Here is a 17,391-nt window from a genome sequence, read left to right as displayed (position 1 = left end):
ATACACATTTGTGAACTCTGAGAAACTGAGATAAAAAAGCGCAGGGAATATGAATGGTCTGCTTGAATCAGAAGAACAAAGTAAAAGAAATGGGCCATCAGGACAGATAAAGCGGAAGATATTAGAAATCTGATATTGATTATTTAGAAACATATTCTCAACAATTTGTATATAAAGATAGCAGGCATTATAGTTCCTTATTCTTTTCTCTAACGTTTCCAGGAATCTGCCTGTGAAACCCCTAAATGTTTATTCAAAGCCCTTGCCTCTGCATTTGAAATCCTGAAATCCCCTTTTTTGGAATAACCTCCTGGTTTTAGTGCAGCATGCAAATAATCCTGCAAGTTCTCTATAACCATTTTTCAGTCTCATCAAATGGTGTTTGGGCTCTAACCATGTGAAAAGCACAAGGGAATATATGAATGCTATGCTATGAATTGCCAATAGTATCTTTATTCTGTAATCCCCTCCATCACCACGTTTGTTCCGTTTAGGTGCTTTTTAAAGGTTGAAAGCCTACATGCACTTACGTGGGGGTAAATTCCATTAAACTTAATGTGGCTTACATCTGAGTAGCAGGGAGCCAACAGGATTTGCCTGAGTAATTGTTGCAGGGTAGGCTGTCGTCTCAACACAGGTAAGACAAACACAGCTGTAGGCTTAAACTGGATCATTTACTTAATATTACTTGCTACAACAGAAGAAAGGAAGAAAGGTGAAAGAGAAACTAAACCCACAAGTTATGGGCCCAAGCATACCCGAGAGTTCCCAGTCATCCTTATGACTTACTTGTAGCTGCCTACAAGGAAACTTCTAAAAATGCCTGCTGACCTAAAGTTGGCAAGACTAAGCCTTATAGCTATGTCTGCCATCCTTGAGGTGAGACAAAGCACCTACTCTGCAACATAGAATAAAGGTGGCATGTAGTCTGCTCCACTGACAAAAGGGTCATACAACTTGGACACAGATGATTTGGCCACTATACTCCCTGATTTACACTCTACAAGGGCCTGCCACTGAAGATAACTTGGAAACATCAACTGGTCACCCCACCCCCAAAAAAGACCCCAAATACTTTCTGGGGTACCTCATTTCCAATTAAGTATTTTCAAATGAATGTTTAAAGCCCTAAACAACTTAGCCTCCATCTCACTGAATCAAAGTTGGAAGGGGACCTGAGAATCATCTAGTCCAAACCCCTGCAATGCAGCTGCCCTTTACAGGGATCGAACCTTCAACTTTGGCGTTGCCAGCACCACACTCTAACCAACCATCTAAATCAGGCATAGGCAACCTAAGCCCTCCAGATGTTTTGGGACTACAACTCCCATGATCCCTAGCTAACAGGACCAGAGGTCAGGGATGATGGGAATTGTAGTCTCGAAATATCTGGAGGGCCGAGGTTGCCTATGCCTGATCTAAATGATGGTGTCTTCCCTACAGACCTTCTGAAACATTAAGATCGGCAGAGGGGGCCTCTTGGTAGTTTTGCCATACTAGGTAGCTTGGGGGGTGGTAGCCCGGGAGAGGACATTCTTTGTGACATTGTGGAAATCCCTTCCCACTTTCACTATGCAGGTTTTTTGTATGCCTAACTTATTGTACGTCTGCCTGTCAAAAAGCAAGAGCTTTGCTCCCCTCCAATGCCCACCTTGACCCATGTAAACAACCCAAGTTTAATGAGTTGTGAACTGGTTACATCACTGTAGGTCTTTGTTCAATTGCTCCTAGGCTAGCAATGCTACGTTCATTGCAAGATCAGGCATGCAGTTTCTGATTGAAGAGGTCAGGAGTCAAAAGAGAATTAAGATTTACAGCAACCAAGGTTCAGGTGGACATGCTTGGATAAATTCCAGATTAAACTGTTAAACAGCAAGCAGTGTATTCTAAGAGTATGTGTTGTGATTATTTATTTATACCTCATAATAACTGCAGCAATACTCTCAGCAAAGGTCAAAAAGCCACCCTTCTCTTTTGTTCTTTTTTCTATTTTTGAGTAAAACAGGCTTTGAAGCTTTGTCCTGGATACACCCATTTAAGAATTTAAACCAGCAACAACATCCCATCCCCAAGGATTGGTCTATTTTTCTCTCAAGGGTGGGAAAGCATTTATTCACACACACGCACACACACACACACACACACACACACACTCCATACGTTACTGCTACTATCAACTTCCCCTTCCTACACTGGCCACACATACACAGAATTTTCTTTATTAAATAAAAATAACCATCACACCAAGAGACTGGATTACCACGAGTGTACTTCAGGGTTGTTGTGCATTACTCCTCCCTCTCTCAGATCCCCCCACCCCCAAATGTAGAATACCCACAGTGGGTGAATTTGCAGAGCTGATGTAACTCATTATTCTCAAGCACAATACAGTGGTACCTCGGGTTAAGTACTTAATTCGTTCCGGAGGTCCGTTCTTAACCTGAAACTGTTCTTAACCTGAAGCACCACTTTAGCTAATGGGGCCTCCTGTTGCCGCCGCGCTGCCGAAGCACGATTTCTGTTCTCATCCTGAAGCAAAGTTCTTAACCCGAGGTACTATTTCTGGGTTAGCAGAATCTGCAACCTGAAGCGTATGTAACCCGAGGTACCACTGTACCCCCCTCTCAAAATATGGATAGTGATACACTCCAACATTCAGACGAAAATAGGGATATTATGTGGTTTAGAATGAAATGTCTCTATTTTCATGAGGAATGTTGGAGGGTGCTATGGAGGTATGAGTTTTATTTGTATTTTTGAAAAGGTAACGTGGGGGGGGGATTAAATCAAATCTGAGTGGGGAAAACCATGAATTTCTACGTTTGCTGCTCCCTTTTACTTTAGTCACACAGCCATAGCTATACTGAGATACACCCCAGATTTGTCAATTATTTCTCTGGCCAACAATCACTTCTGCACCAGGAAAGACAGGAGTGTGGGGGTGGGCAGCTTCAAAGTACCGGTAATTCTCCATTGTCTGAATCTAAAGAAAAATCTAGAGTGACCCACATACAAAGGAAGCTCATAGAATTGAGTTCAAAACGACACACGTCCATTGCTTAGAGAAAGGAATCCTGGGTCATTTTGAAGCCGTTTGAGGGTTATAAATTTCTCTATAAGCATTCATTGGCTAAAAACACTAAGGCAGGAAGAGGGCGGGACCTCATACTACATGAATATAATTTAAAAGTACATGGATATCCATGGATATCAAGGATTCCACCAGTACAAAACTGATACGGACAACCACCTCAGACCAAAAGCATGCCCACACCATACATCTCAATAAAGCATCCATTCTTGTCTTTAGTCTCTTCTTCAAGAAAAAACAAAACTATGCAGCCCTGTTCATTAAATGTAACAAACTATAAAAGGTAAAGGTAAAGGACGCCTGACAGTTAAGTCCAGTCGCGAACAGCTCTGGGGTTGCGGCACTCATCTTGCTTTACTGGCCGAGGGAGCCAGCGTTTGTCCACAGACAGTTTTTCTGGGTCATGTGGCCAACATGACTAAGCCGCTTCTGGTGAAACCAGAGCAGCGCACGGAAACACCGTTTACCTTCCTGCTGGAGCAGTACCTATTTATCTACTTGCACTTTGACGTGCTTTCGAACTGCTACGTTGGTAGGAGCAGGGACCGAGCAACGGGAGCTCACTCCGTCGCGGGGATTCGAACCGCCGACCTTCTGATCGGCAAGCCCGAGGCTCAGTGGTTTAGACCACAGCACCACCCGCGTCCCTGTAACAAACTATAGCTAAGATCATTTCCACTGGCACTATATGTGGAATTTGGAAACAAATTCCAGATTTTTTACTGAGCATGCATGAGGCCAGTGGACCTAGTTCTGTTTCTCCCCATCTGCATGTTCATATCCACAGATATGTCACATGAGCAGAGCTCACATAGCTGAATATTAACATTAGGATTTTAAAGCTATCAAACCATGGATATAGCTACAGAGCACGCTAAATTAAGTTTGCATTGCTAATGAGAGGGAGTGCCTACATTGTGCGCAATCAGCAGATAACCTGGTCTGTCGATCCACATGGTCATGTTAATAATTATTTCTAATAACGCACATAATGTTACCCAGGACATCTCTATGCCTGCGAAACACAGCTGGTTTTCTCAGTATTCTATCTACCAGATCAATAATCAACTTTGGGAATAAAGAAAGGAGCCAGCAGAGGGAACTTGCTTGTCAAAATACCTAATAATAGAAGCAAAAAGAAATCCCTATAAACTCATTTTCAATACAGATGAGAACCAGTGATGCAAAGCTCTTAAAAATGCATGTTCTAGATGTGCTGTCATGCATGACTCATCCCTTTATAACTGATTTAGTCAGTGTTGCTTCAGTAATTATGATAAATAATTAGGCAGTGATTTGAAATTCGACATAATAAGTTATAGCATTTTTACATATTTTTTGTGAATTGCTGCTTCTGGTCGTATCAATGAAAAGTTTAACACTATGATAAACTGCTTCTCACACATTTGAGATAGAAATACGTATCTGTTTGAAGCCATCAAATTCAGCCAGGAAAAAAAATCTGTCATCTATAGATAAAGCGACGTAATGAGCAGCTGCTGTCTCAAATGTTCCTCTTTTTGTGAAGGCAATCAAACTCCCCACCTCTTCTGTACCTACAAATCCACCTCAAACTCTGTGGTGTTCAACTTTTTCATATTAAAGCTCTTAGTATCTGAAGCCTTGTGATAAACCAAGCAGATGCCCGTTTAAGAGGTACTTAAATTATCATATCACTACATCATCAAAAATTCTTTCCTAATTTTCACAGCCACTTTCTTGTATGCTTTTAAATTATTACATAAAATGTTAACATTTTGTACTTTGGGTAACACACCTATTAATTCCCATGCTCACAACCACACCTGAACTATCAACTAAATCCCAGTGTGAACACATGGAAATGGGGGGGGGTAAATTTGCGAAGCAGAAGCGTGCTTCTTGTGTTCAGCAAAATGAGGGGACAGAATGCTGGTTCTACCACTTCAAGCTGAAGTTTGTGGGGGGGGGTAGCTATTTTTGAATATCTCCTTCCATTAGTTACTCCCTGTAACACCAGTGCAGCAGACAAGGGGATGAACTTGAATGTTTCTCCATGATGTGCTAATACTTCAACTGCAGGGAGTTGCTGTTTTTTTTTTTTATTTATTTTTTTATTTATTTTTTAAAAAATAATTGCATAAGCATTCAAATTAAGGTGACTAAGGGTCCTGCTTTACAGTGTCCTCTGTTTGAACTGTTTGAAGAAGTTCCCTTCACTGTGCAAATCCATGTTCTCCTCGGTACTCTTTTCTTGCAATTACTCTTTTTGGCCATGTTCCAGTGGCCACACTAATTCAGGCATCCCTCTACCTGTAGTGACACAGTAATAGCACTACTCAAAGGAAAACATCAACCAGTGTGGGTGCGATCACGATCACATACATTTACTCTCCAACACTTAATTATCTTGCACATGCCTATGCTATTTGGCCGCTTACTTCAAAGGGTAACTTACTGTAGATGCCAATTAAACGGTACGATGGGGCATATTCTGTTACACACACATGCAACAAAACATCAAAGGTATGACGATTGGATTTCGTCCAACACATCAGAATTCCCCAGAAACTGGCAAGCAAATTCTATGCTTTCTTGGACGGGCAAAAAAAAAAAAGAAAAAAAAAAGAGATTGAAATAACAATTAATGTGTCATGAATGTTTTCAAGTTTATTGTGAATTTCAGAACAAAAAGCTGCGAAGGGTAATGATCATTACATAACAGTTCCCAGTAGGATGCTTTACATGTGAAAGATCTTCCTAGAGCTAGACCAAATGCAGTAATTGGCTTTTAATGGCAGTACTGCCTTTAATCATTCATGGCAAACTAATACAGTATCTTTGCCAGACATAGAACTTGCTGTATGGACTTTATTAATTTCTGTACAACTGGGCCCTACAGGGAATATTCTTGTGAATGACTAAAGGTCTTCAGGGACCATTTACTATGTACACAGCTACTTCAGAAATGTGATTATCTAAATAGAAATATTGCAAAAAACTGTTGTTGTTGTTGTTTTTTTTTGGGGGGAGATCCTACTAGCACCTATGCCTATCATGATTCATACAAGGCTAATAAAATGCTGTGCCATTATTGTAAAGAAGCGACAGAAATGTAAAATACAGCCAGTGCCGAGTATTTAAACAATGATGCCTATCAATAGGCCAGATGGGATTAGTCTTCAGGGTTTTTTTGTTTGTTTGTTTTGCTTAAAAGTTTTCTAGGCTACCTTTTAGGGTCATGTCTTTACAAGACAGCTTCCAGTAGATAAAACACAATACATATTTGAAGTAAAAAAACAATAACACCATCCAAGTAACACAAAAAACCATAAAACAAAGAAACCTGACAATCATTAAAAGACCTTGTCTGATTACTTCCCAACATCTGATGGGGAGGAGGAAGAAGCGTATACCACCATACCATACCATACCATACCATACCATACCATACCATATTTATTTATTTCTAGCATCATAGACTTACTGCAAAACACAACTGATGTTAACACCCGAAATACACTTCACCATTTCCCCCAAATAGACCTTAACCTCTGGGAAACTGACCACATGATATTAACCTATACACCTATGCTTCTCCATCACACCATTAGAGGAAAAGTGAGACAAAATATAATCTGTGACTGCAAGATCCTGGCTCTTTTCAGTGTCACTATCATCTACTTCAGGCAGCATGAACAGAAGCGTTCGCTGACTCTGCATTCATCCTAGATTATGAGATGATTGGGGGTGATTCAAGTGAGGTTTTTACAGTCCCAGGTTGGATTGCATGCTTCACAAGGTGGATCAAAGACCGCCAAATTTCCTGACTCACTCTATGGACTTGGGCAGGCATAGGCAAACTTGGCTCTCCAGATGTTTTGAGACTACAGTTCCTATCATCCCTGACCACTGGTCCTGTTAGCTAGGGATCATGGGAGTTGTAGTCCCAAAAACATCTGGAGGGCCGAGTTTGCCTATGCCTGGACTTGGGTGTCCAAAAGAACACAGCAACTTGCCATTTAAAACAGAGTGAACACTGCATCTTGTTTTATTAAAACACACACACGCCAAAAAACCCAACCAACCAACCAAGCTGACTAGGAAAAGGAACTAAGCTCTAGTGGAGAGGAGGTGGAGTGGAGAGAAGAGAAGTAGAGGGATATTTCATTTTGATGGACAGGTCTGAGTTTTAATCACAGTGAATTATATTCCCAGGGTACTGCAATCACAGTGATTTGTAGGAGGGATGTTTGCAAAATTTAAGAGAGTAGAGACATTCTGCCTTTTCTCCCCCTCTGTTCAGTTGTACAGCTTCTTGTGATTTATTTGCTCCTTTTCATACTAACCCCTTTCTGTTTTTCAACAAACATCTGCTTTAATTGTTACTTTTTATTCCATTTGTTTTAAACTTCTCTTAGATTTTCCATACCTCTTTTGCTGCATGCATTTAGTTCCAACATCTTTTCTCCTGGCTCTATATTACTTGTTCCTCCTGTCTTCCATCGTAGTGTACTTACGGATTCATTACATTGAATTCTGGCTGTCCAACATTGTTAGTAAAGTTATTATTAAACTGCTCTCCCTTCACTTTTTAACCACTCGGCTAAGCCTCCTTATCCCTTAAGTAAGCTCCCAGTTGTGTTGGTCATTGATAGCCTACTATGACCCACTTACCTCGGGGAACCTCTATCATGTTACCAGCTTTCAGACTGAGTGCCCACACAACACTACAGGTGGTTAAGTGATTTTTATTTCATCCATCCCACAATGTTCTGCCCTCATTCTGAAAGTTGGAGAGCTTTCTCCCCTCAGATGGAGCAACCATGAAGCCATGATAGCTCAGTAGACTTTTAAGATCAGGGTTGTAGGTTCAAGTCCTATGTTGGGCAAAAGACTCCTGGCATTGCAGGGGTTGGACTAGATGACCCTTGTAGCACCTTCCAACTCTACATTTCTGTAATACTAAATCATATTCCATTTAAAAAAAGCATTCTAAATTTTAAAAAGTGCTATACTTTTTCTTTTTTTAAGAAACCAGTCTAAAGATTCCTTCATGAAAGCCTTTGGGTAGATCTGCCTACAATTTGGTAGGCATAATCCACTAAAGATGGACTTCTGTGGCCACAAATTTCACCCACTTCAGAGGTGAAAGATCCCTGCCCCCCTTTAGCTTCAGATAAGCCTGTCCTTGTGAAATGATCACTTTAACTAACATTCTGAAAGGCAGCAAGCTTCATCCCTTCAGAATTGGCAACCATGCTTGCAACTGCATCAAATTCTGGCAGAAACCACACACACACACACACACACACACACACACACAAAATCATGGCTGAATCTTAATGGAATTTGGCAGACTTAATCCACTCTGGAGGAGCTGCAAATTTGCCTGCAAATTTCATCCACTTATGAGAAGAAGCTACAGTCAGTTTTAGGTTCCCCATTATAGTAAATGTGGGAAGGACAGAGTTTTGGCTTTAACAGAACTTCTTCAGAAACAAATAACAAATCAAACTGAAAAATCAGAGCAATTCCAAATCCATTGTTTTATTTATTTACTAAGTATTAGTAAGACAAAGGAGATAGCGTTGGACTTCTGGAAGAAGAGAGGGGAACCTGCCCTGTTGTATATTGGGGGGGGGGGCCTGTGTGGAGTGAGTCTCCTCCTTTAAATTCCTGGGTGTTTACCTTAGTGAGGATCTCACTTGGAAAATCAACATAACTCAGGTGGTCAGAAAGGCCCAACAAAGATTCAATTTCCTCAGGGTCTTGTGAAAGAATAATGTTAAACAACAACTGATGAACTCCTTTTACCGGTCCACAATAGAAAGTGTCCTTACATATTGTACCACAGTGTGGTATGCTGGCCTGATATGCACAGATAGAAAGTCTCTACAGAGGGTGGTGTATACAGCACATGATATCATGGGCTGTCCCTTGAGTCCGCTAGATGACATCGCAAGGGATCGTTGCCTTAGGAGAGCGAGAAAAATTCTCAGGGCTGACTCACACCCTGGCCATCACCTCTTTAATCTTCTACCCTTGGGCAAGAGATATAGAAGTATAATCAGCTGTACCAACAGGCTAAAAAATAGATTCTATCTGTGGGCTGTTGAATGGAAAATAACATAGCAAAATTGACTTGCGAGGTAGTGTGTTGTTTGATAAGAGACTGAGTGTTTGGGCGGGGAGGGAGACTCATTTAATTTCATTGTACACAGGTTGTACAATGACAATAAAGGTATTGTTTATTTATTTCTTTTCATTAATATACTGCCTTTCATCACAAGATCAGCATCACTATTGATGCCAATATAAGGTGAATCTTGTAGCTGTTGCGCATTCCTTGTATTTATACAATTTTTGTATATATATTTTTAAGTGTGTGTATGTGTGTGTCCAGTAGCTGATACTGTGTGAACAGTATACACCTTTGAAGAAGCTGATGTTGAGTGATGTCTCCTGAAATCCTACATAACAACTTGTTCCCAAAAATTTGCTCTAAAAACTATGTTAGCTGCCCATTAAATGCCAAAAATGATCAGGGAGACAAATGAAATCAGGCAATATGTGGTTTCTATAAGAAGCAGAATTGGACCCAATGCTTCTAAAGTCCTATACGTTGAGTTTCTTTAGATATATATATAAACTCTGAGAAACAGAGAGCAGAGTGAATTAGAAAGCTGAACTGACATTTGAAGAAAGAAGATACTATCTCTCTTCTTAGTGAAAGAAAAAAACACAAAATGAGATGGTTAGCAAGGGTGAATAATGAAAAGATAGCATAAGGCTTTGATTCTGTGGTTGTATCCAAGATCTGTTCAGTCACAAACTTCTAATCCATTTCAAGCTCAACAAAAGTTCTCCTTCAATTAAAAACCTATTGATAACCTATTTATCTAGCAGAACCATGCTGTTTCTGTTGCAACATGTTTGCCACTCTTCAGTCTCCTTGTAATTAATAAGGTTCAATATGGTAAGGGGCTTAAATAGCATCCTTCCATTCTCTCTGCCCACTATGAAGTGGAAGCCACACAGCACCTATAACAGTTCAATCAGCCGTAAGAACATTCAGCCAAAAGGCCTAAATGGTGCCTAAAAGACTGGACACGTTTGTGAGCCGTTGGGCAAGAGAGGCAACAGCGAGAAAATCCTTGGCTCTGATTGGTTCATTCCGAAGGTGATCTGAAGAGGTGGGTAGGGCTTGATCCCTATTTAAGGCAGTCTCTCCGTTTGCAGCATCACCTGACCTTCCTCCCTGTCTCCCAGTGCCCTTCAGGATCACAACTAGGGAGCAATGTAGGAATTTTTCTGAAGAAACAGCATCATTTTGGATGTCCTGAATCCACAGATGCCCTGGTTATTTCATTGGATGAGCCCAGGTTTAAAGAATTCTGAGTGACGAATAAACATTTCTACCTGCTTTTTCAACACCATGACTCAAAGGTGCATGGCACAAAGTCTCAAAGGTTTTGGTATACATCTGTAAGCACCCTATGTGGTGCACATGAATGGCAGCAGGGGAAATGTTGGGATTGTATATCCCTCACACAAAACATAGGTTTGTATTTCATATCATGGAAGCATTTCCTTCAATATTCCATTCTGAATAAGTTTCACTACTGATAATGAACTCTATTGCTCTTCCTCCTCCTCCTCTGTTCTTCCCCAAAGCATCCTTCAGATATAGTGTATTAGATCATTTTATCATGTTTTTCAATCAGCTAGAGAAGAAATCTGATTGTCCATGCCTTGGAATTCTATGTAGCTTATGACTGAAGGTGAATTGTACTTTGGTTGCCTGCATGCGAAGCCAAAGACCAGCAACAATGCAAACAAGCAAAATTTATTGTGAAACCCCAGGGATCAGTCTGCAGCATTTCTAATGCTGTTAAGAGCATACAGTTTCCTGGAGAGACAAACTCATCTGAACTGCAAAGGAGGTTCAGTATAGCAATAAAACCATCAAAGATTTATTCAACACAAAAAATCGGACTGAACCAGCCCCCCCCCCCAACCATGACCTTTTCATAATCAAACCGCAATAATAATGTAAACAGGGCCAAGCGGCTGGGGGAGCTCTGGCAAAATAAACATGTTTATGTTTTTCTGTTTCAACATAAAACATTAGAACTGAAGATTCCTAACATGTCATGCAGGCTCTGTTTGTGTACTCTACTCTATGGTGTCAGCCTGCACTTTCCAAAATTATTACTGTGTTTACAAATGCAAGGATGTGGGGTCAATCGGATCCCTTGTCTGCTACAACCAGTTAGCTAAGAATGGGTTTATAGCCTGCTGTGAAATATTTTAAAGTAGTAACATGTTAGGTTTCACTTTTGGAAAACAAAAACAAAACAGCTGCCCTCCACAGGGCAGTGTGGGAATTCTGTATATGTGCAACATATATAGGTTGTGCTTTTCAGTATAGAGAGATTTTGGAACTGGACAGGAAACTATGCTGCTCTGAGCATCCTATTATAATTCTGCAGAATGGCGAAATCAGTGTCAGTCTCAGCACAGCACGCTGTCATTATATGGATCTTCCCATCCCATTCTCACCAGGCATATGCTGCTCACATATTCTTACAGGTTAGCCCAAATAATGAATCCAGAATCTACTGAACATTTACACAACCAAGAAGCTTTTTTCAAAGTAGAGCTTGGGAAAAGTAATGCACAATGGCTATGGTGCCACAAGAACTGGTATGAGCTACTGTAATTTCACTAGAATTGTTACCCGAGTTTTCAATATTGATTATATATCTCCACTTAACTTCTTCTGTGGTTAGTGAGAACAACCCATGATCACACTATGGTTTCATATCATGCTGTGATAGGATATGAATATCCCAAGGAGAACTGTGGCTAGTTTCAAATAGAGCCTTGCAGGAAGAAGAGAGGAGGGAAGGGGAAGTGTGTGAGCTCTGGGCTTGACACAGCTCATGCCTATATTGAAGGGACGATGGCCCTCAACATGTTGCTGGACTATAACTCCCATCAGCCCCAGCCAGCATGGCCAATGGTCAGAGATGCTGGGATTTGTAGTCTAGCAACACCTGGAGAGTTAACAATCCCTGCTATCATGGAAAACCATGGTTTCCTATTATGCCTGAATGTAACCCATGATTTCAAGTACTTAATAACTTCAGGATTGGACTATGTTTTACCAGGGCTTTTTTTTTCTCAGGTGGGAGTCATTGCCATCATAAGAGAACAAGCGCCGATCAGAAGGTTGGCGGTTCGAATCTACGTGACGGGGTGAGCTCCTGTTGTTCGGTCCCAGCTCCTGCCAACCTAGCAGTTCAAAAGCACGTCAAAGTGCAAGTAGATAAATAGGTGCCGCTGTGGCGGGAAGGTAAACGGCATTTCCATGCACTGCTCTGGTTTCGCCAGAAGTGGCTTAGTCATGCTGGCCACATGACCCAGAAAAACTGTCTGCAGACAAACATTGGCTCCCTCGGCCTGTAAAGCGAGATGAGTGCCGCAACCCCAGAGTTGTTTGCGACTGGACTTAACTGTCAGGGGTCCTTCACCTTCAACCCGTGATTTCAAGTACTCCATAACTTCAGGATCAGACTATGTTTTACCAGGGCTTTTTTTCCCTCAGGTGGGTGCCACTGCCATCATAAGAGAACAAGGGAAGCATTCATGGTGAGTTGCAGGACCTCTTTTTCTAGAAAAACAGCACTGTGTTTTACTAACATAGATAGCTAAAAAAGTAATTTGGGTTTTTCTTTCTTTAAGTAAAGGTATGGGAGGGATCAGATTTGCAATGCAAGCAACTGGTGGGGGGGGTAATTCCTACTGGTGAAATAGGACCTTCCTCCCTCCCTGACCAGGTTTCGTTGTAGCAGTGGAGGAGCTTGGGGTCTCAAATTTCAACGACACCCTGGGCAACACCAAAATTCACCCCCCCCCCCACCTCTCACACTCCATTCTAAATAATAGTTGTAGTGCCCCCAAGGCTCCACGGCGGTCACACTCTCCTAATTCTGCCACTGATTGCAATGTGATGAAGGGGCATTTTTTGCAGGGAGATCAGCTTGAGAAAGAAAGCTTAAGCCTACCCTCCCCACATGCTGTGGCCTAGCAGTCTGAACAGGTCTTCAGATCATTCCAACTGGAGCATCTTAAATTATTGAGAAGGCACTAGCTCAGGGGTAGATCATATACGTAGCATTCAGAAGAACCCAGATCGATTATCTCACATCCAACAACCAGAAAATTACAATTAGAGAACACACGATGTACTAAGAAATGTACAACTTGCTGTTGCATTAATGCTCCTTGAACAGTATGAACATATTGCTAATGGTGGTCAATTACTATACAAATACCCTGTAATTGCACTTGTTAAAAGCTGGACATGGTACGCTGCCATGGAGGGAGGGACACAAAAATGAGAAATGACTGGTACACGATGCAGGTTAATTGTTAAGAAAAAAAGAGTATCTGGCTTCTCTTCTCATCGACAGCACTTACATTGATGCAAACAAGGGACAAACCCAAATCTTCAAACCAGCATGCTGAAAGTCTCGTATTTCTATAATTATGCTTTTGCTGTCTAAGATTAATCAGGCAAGTTAATGATGCAAAAAATTACATTTATAATCCAGTCTGAATACAGCTGTACAGCAAGCTAAGATCTAAGTGCTATTAAGGTAAATGGAATTAATGGGCTGTCCCTAGCAATCTTTCTATCTATCACTTACTAATTAACATTATTCTGTAAAGAATAATTTGTGGTGAGAAAAATATACAAACCCAACTAGGCCAAATTTGCAATGGACAGGGTTGTTAATGGATTGTCCTACAGGTTGGTACCAGGTGGTACACTGGGTTTAGTTTGTCAGTTTACAAGAAACTGCCATCTGGGACTGAAATTAGAGAAAAATCTTTTATGCACTTTATTATGGAGGCAAGTTATCTCCACCACAGATGAACTTGGAGATAACGTCCACTTCAGCTAATAACCAAAGGGTCAAGTAGGAGATGGTAGAAAAAGTAATCTTAGATGAATGCTTGTTATAGTTGAGATCTTATCTTGTTCTCCATCACAAGATTCAAGGGGAGCCTCGGGCTGTGTTGGCTTGTTCAGTTTCTCCACTTTTTTGATCTCATCACTGTGGGGAGATATCAACATCTGAATCAGGATGTCCCAATTCAGGAGGCTTTAATAGCTGACTTAATGCAGGTATTTTTCAGGCCCAAGAGCTGGTCTGGATTTTTCATAAAAGTGTTATGGGCAGCACAAAATATCAGTTTCACAGAAGAAAAACTGGTGGTGCTCAGAACCCCTTTCCCTCAAAGAACAGGCAAAACATATAACCCACAACTAATAAAACAGACCCCCCCCAAAAAAAAACCCCAGATACCCAAGTAAAATGCAAGTCACTAGTTTATGAAACAATGTTTTTTTCTACAGAACAGAATCCAAGATTACTGAGATTCAAACAATCCGAATAATACACAAGATACAAATCCCTCTTTAGATCAATCCTCTGCTCTCTTGCAGGCCTGGAAGATATCTCCATTCGGACATGTATGACTATCTGCATTAAGAGGAGTACAAGTGCAGAGAAGGAATACACAGAAGGAATTCCAAAACCAATGTCCCACGAGCTCCCCACTGCTTTGGTACACAGTGTTGTGTAAGCACATTGTTTCGCACAGGGGAGGGACTGTATTGCAGCCAAGGTTATTTTCATTAGACATATTTCTTCTTTTCTTCATGCATGGGAAATGTTAGAATAGAGAATAGAAACATTCCAGAGTAATTAAAATCTGAAATGAATTATTCAATTCGATTAAAAATGAAAGGAATTATTTAAATGGTTAGGCGCATTGTCTTATATTTTAGCGACACTGACTTTGCATTTAAATTTCAAAGATTCGTTGAGTAGAAGCACTGTTGCAAGTTTATATTAAAATTCTATTTTTTAAAAATATTAATGTACTTTTCTAACTTTATCCTTAAGTTGCCATTGGGTAAATAAATGATTAAAGAATCTATGATACTGCCAAAAAAAGAAGAGTCAAGCAAAGAAAAAAAGAGTTACATTGGCTTGGATTGAATGCCCTGCTAAGCAACAACATGAAAGTATTGCGCTCTTGGAAAGGAGATCAGTGTTTTTACTCCTCCACTGTCATATTGTTCCTTTGTTGTGCTGTTCTAAGATGAACGATGCTTTGGCTTATTAGTTAGCCTGTAGAAGCTGAAGTGTGAGTTTGGATTTAGATGACACACTAAGCCAAACCATGGCTTAGCTCATTATAGCACAACAGCAAAACGGCAGAGGAAGAGCAAAACAGCTGTGATCTCTCCTGGAGCTCGTATGGTCCCATTCACATAATAAGCCATGGTCTGGCTGCCTGTCGACACAATATAGAGCAGTGCTTATAGCTGTGCGTAGCTTACATAGAAAATAAGGAACCCCCCCCCCTCAATATTGGTACATCTTTTAATTTTGAAAAAAAAAGTACAGATTCATTTATTCGGGACCTTTCGTTCTTCGTACTTTATGTGCATCTTTTAAATGAGGCATTCTGTTTATCAGCTGAATTGCCTGGTTATTTTTACTTTCATACTTATTAGAATATATTCAAGGGCAAGTGCCAGAGTTTATGGATTCAGAAGGTTCTGCATGCTATGTTCATTGCCTCCAGTTAGATGGACCTGTGCAGATAAGGGAACAGCTGGTCGGAGTACACAATACAGGGCGAGATGAACCAATAGGGATGAAGCTTCATAGAGAGGAGAAAAGAAGGCCTGGCTTCAATTGTCAGGAATGATGAGAATTGTAGTCCAAAGCATGTGGAAAGCACCAGGTTGGGGGAAAGGCAGCCCTGTTCTACCCTGTGGAACTAGAGCAACTAGAGCCGAAGAGTCATTATCAGTCATTAGTTTTCAGCACTTTATTCCCCTATACTAGAAATATCAAGGAAATTCTAATTGGATCAATTTTACCCAACCTTCATTAAATCATAGAAACATTTCTGCAAAAGGTATGCAACCTACATAATTTTAGATTGGTTGCCTCCCAGTTTTCTTTCAGAAATAGCAGTGGATGTTCTCAACTCTGCACAGTGACATCACTTGGTGGTAATCCTGACCACCTCCTTCTGTGTAAACTTTCCCTCCCCAAAAACTGGGCTTTTGCCTATTTAATTGAAGCACGCAACAAGCATATGTTCTGCTCAAGTAACTGTGCGAAGTTCAAAGTATCATATCTAAACAGTCTGCAGTCTCTCAATGCCTTCAAGGCACCACACTCCTGGAAATGACTCTTTAATTTGAAGCCGACATAAAACTTTAATTTATTGAAAAGTGCTGCTGCTTTTTGATGGGGAGGCAATTTCTGTGTACCCAGTAGAGAATGATGTCAAGACTTAATTAAAAGCAGCAATTCACATATGAGCACCGTCCCTGCTTAAATTTGTCCCGTGTTCTAGCTGCAGGAAGAAGTAAGGATGAAACACCAGTTATTGCATGCAGCACTTACACCAGGCATGGGCAAACTCCAGCCCTCCAGATGTTTGGGACTACAATTCCCATCACCCCTAGCTAACAGGACCAGTGTTAAGGGATGATGGGAATTGTAGTCCCAAACATCTGGAGGGCTGGAGTTTGCCTAGGCCTGACTTACACCATGATCAAATCCTACGGTACAGGTATTTATACAGAACAAAAAGTGTCTTTTAGGTGTGAGACTTGTTCCATACTAATACTGCAGCACAGTTAGACAACTGTTTTGCATCCATCTTCTCCTCTCCAGCATTTTTACAGGCCTGGGCAAGTAATCTAATTAGAACTGAGTTGCATAGAAATGTCCCAGAATGCTTTTTTTCCCCAGGGAGAGGAGAGAATCTATATTTTTTTCTTTTTGTCCCCTCTCAAGATAAAAAGTAAGTTCTCTGAAAGTTCTCCATCCTCTTTTGTGTTCGATTTCACCCCCCCCCCCAGACCCCCGGCACCTTTGTACCAGGGCATCATGGAGGATCCAAAAATCGTGGCCAGCCTCCCAATGCAGTTGCTGCTGTTACCACTTGGAGGAGCAGCAATTTTAAAAACAAAACAAAACCTTTTTTAAAAATGTTTAATTTTATACCTTATGCATTTAAATTTAGATGCAAGGTCCCTACTCCTGCCAACCTAGCAGTTCAAAAGCATGTCAAAGTGCAAGTAGATAAATAGGTACTCCTCCGGCGGGAAGGTAAACGGCGTCTCCGTGCGCTGCTCTGGTTCGCCAGAAGCGGCTTAGTCATGCTGGCCACATGACCCGGAAGCTGTCTGCAGCCAAACACCGGCTCCCTCG

General features: G+C 41.0%; 1 protein-coding gene and 1 long non-coding RNA gene across 17 annotated transcripts in view; one reads left to right on the top strand and one right to left on the bottom strand.

The window, feature by feature from the left end:
* ZNF385D (zinc finger protein 385D) overlaps positions 1-17,391 on the bottom strand; it is a 567,358-nt gene that overhangs the window by 85,813 nt on the left and 464,154 nt on the right. The gene's annotated exons all lie outside the window — the stretch shown is intronic.
* Positions 1-17,391, top strand: part of LOC309515592 — a 129,301-nt gene that overhangs the window by 97,861 nt on the left and 14,049 nt on the right. For 2 of the 3 annotated variants that reach the window (XR_014212542.1, XR_014212543.1), the window contains exons 3-5: positions 12,264-12,334; positions 12,684-12,727; positions 14,592-15,500. This is a non-coding gene — a long non-coding RNA (uncharacterized lncRNA). Of the gene's footprint in view, positions 1-12,263; positions 12,335-12,683; positions 12,728-14,591; positions 15,501-17,391 lie in introns of those variants that run through there. The other variant, XR_014212541.1, reaches the window with a different exon arrangement.

Source organism: Podarcis vaucheri (genome assembly GCF_965113315.1).
Source record: "Podarcis vaucheri genome assembly, chromosome: 12".
In the NCBI taxonomy this organism is placed as follows: domain Eukaryota; kingdom Metazoa; phylum Chordata; class Lepidosauria; order Squamata; family Lacertidae; genus Podarcis; species Podarcis vaucheri.
Note: the sequence above shows the minus strand (reverse complement) of the source record. Positions and strands in the feature narration are given on the sequence as shown.